Source organism: Poecilia latipinna, unplaced genomic scaffold (genome assembly GCF_001443285.1).
Source record: "Poecilia latipinna isolate Pla-1442-1.1 unplaced genomic scaffold, P_latipinna-1.0 Scaffold1477, whole genome shotgun sequence".
In the NCBI taxonomy this organism is placed as follows: domain Eukaryota; kingdom Metazoa; phylum Chordata; class Actinopteri; order Cyprinodontiformes; family Poeciliidae; genus Poecilia; species Poecilia latipinna.
This window is the reverse complement of record NW_015114093.1, coordinates 143,455-145,870: the sequence shown is the minus strand read 5'-3', so window position 1 is coordinate 145,870 and position 2,416 is coordinate 143,455. Positions and strand designations below refer to the sequence as shown.

At 35.9% G+C, this 2,416-nt stretch overlaps 1 long non-coding RNA gene across 1 annotated transcript in view; it reads right to left on the bottom strand.

Annotated features, from left to right (window-relative positions):
- Positions 1 to 11: 11 nt before the first annotated feature.
- Positions 12 to 2,416, bottom strand: part of LOC106962953 (uncharacterized) — an 8,085-nt gene continuing 5,680 nt past the window's right edge. The window contains exon 2 of the long non-coding RNA XR_001428083.1: positions 12 to 224. This is a non-coding gene — a long non-coding RNA (uncharacterized LOC106962953). The remainder of the gene's footprint in view (positions 225 to 2,416) is intronic.

Genomic DNA, 2,416 nt, shown 5'->3' with positions numbered 1-2,416 from the left:
AGCTGGATCTATTTTATCCGATCCATCCTCTCCCTTCTTCGCTGCAGCTGGATCTATTTTATCCGATCCATCCTCTCCCTTCTTCGCTGTAGCTGGATCTATTTTATCCGATCCATCAAGTGTTACTCCATTTCCCTGCTTCCCTGCAGTATTTGGGTCTTGACTGCCCAAAGTACCCTCTGGAACAGCATTTCCTGTTGCCTCTCTCTTGACATTTGGAGCCCCTGTGAAAAGAAAAAGCAGAAATTAAATACAAACTGTTACAGAAACAAACCACATGACAACTGCTGGTTTATTGCTGAATGCCCTTCCAAATTGATTTCTTGCAAAAAAATTTCTGACAATTTCTTACAGTTTAAAGAATGTTAACTTAATCTGTTCCTCCATATTCATAAACTCCTAAAATTACCTATCATTGTGACATTTAACAAAACAGTTTCAATCCACCTCTTGGGCTGGAGGTGGGCACCAAAAAAATTCAGCTCGTAGAAAATTAGTTTTAGTAATTATAACATATTCCAAATAAAAGTAGATGAAGTACGTTAATACAAAAGTAACATTTTTGCTAGAGATAAAGATGAATCTCCTGTCTCATGTCTCCCTGTGGTGCCCCCTTTCCAGTGGTTTGTTACATTATGCCTCAAAATCAAGTTTGGCCAAAACCTAGCTTCTTCCTCTGAGCATCATCTGAGTGCTCAGAGAGCTTTGGCTGTACGTTCACATACAGCGTACAGAGTTAGGAAGACATCTTATGTTTGACACAAATGTGCCAGAACACTATTGAATGAGACTGTGTGAGATTTAAATGCACACTCCTCAAGTTATTGTTCATTCATAGAAATATATGTGCTCAGGTCAGTCTCACTGCATGCAGACTGCTCACTGCAGCACTCAAATAATGCTACAGACAAGGAAAGAAACGGGAAGAATCTCGGGAATCACTTTACCATATATAGACAAAGAAATGCAGCGACACATCGTTTTACATGAACTACTGAAGTGATACAAAACCGCTTTGAACAAATGAACATGAGAAATTATACAAAAGCAGCAAAGACATGAGAAATGAATCCATGTTCAGCCTGTTGCATCTGTCCTGCTTCAAAAAAAAAGACTTACTTTGAACAGCGGTGTTATAGTCTGTTAATCTAAAATAATATGCAACTTGAGGTTGTGAAGATTTCTGTTGCTTTGGGGAATTTCTCACATCATCAGTATTAACATTTGCACAACAGCTAGTGCATTTCTTAGTTTGTACAAACTAACTTGCCAAAGTAAGAGACTTGTTCAGAATATTGTACATTACTCAAAAGCAAGTGTTCGTGTGTCATTCTTCTTCTACGGGCGAAAATGAAGTCGGCGGCTACTTACCGTAGTTGCTAGACCTGTTGTGGCTCAATATTGGTCCATATATAAGACTCACCGGATTATAAGACACACCAACGACTTTTGAGGAAATTGAAGGTTTTTAGGTGCGCCTTATAGTGCGGAAAATACGGTAAATGTTCCAATTTTATGTTTATGTACAAGTTAGTGGCTTTGTTATGGTTCATTATGACATTTCACTTCAGTTTTCTAATGCAAGGAAGCCAGATCTTGGTGACATTACCTGAAAATGCTCAACACATCACTACACACCATTTGAAATCTACAGTTACTAACATAATTGATGTAAATGAATACCAGACACTGATTACTGTGTTTCATATTTTTTACTGCATATTCCATTTACAGTCCTAATTTGCTCACTGCATTATTCAAAAGCAAAGTACTAATGTATACAGAAAAACAAATAATTTGGTTTAGGTTACCCAAATGGTTAGCAACAGCAATGGGTGTGATCTTAATCTCTTAATCAATGAGATGGTCAAAACCAAAATCAACCACAACCTAAAAGTTAATTACAGATTTAGGTACAAAATTAGCTCAAGTACATTCTTAAGTTTTTAAGGGAAAAAAAAACAACAGTGTACAGAACACATAAAAATTAAACAAAAATGGCCACAACATAGTGTCCTCTATTTTTAATCACACTTAAACATTTTGGATCATTAAACTTACATAATATCAGACAGAGATAAACTTGCTAATTATAAAACATAGATTTTAAATGGAAATTATATTAATCTAGTAAAAAAGCTACCTAAACAACCTGGCCCTGTATGAAAGAAGTACCTACTCCCCTTGTTAAACCATCAATTAATCAAAATACCACAAAACTTAATGAGCCTAAGCCCAACTGTCTGACCTGTACAATAAAAAAAGCATAAAAATACCACAACTAGTAGCAAAAAGAACAAAAAAAGTTTGATATAAAAAGTTTAAAAGACTGATTAGACAAAAGTAGAAAACTATTGAAGGTGTGTATTCCGCTACATCTGGTGTGAAACAGCGTTTCAGGAAAGGACAATTCTAC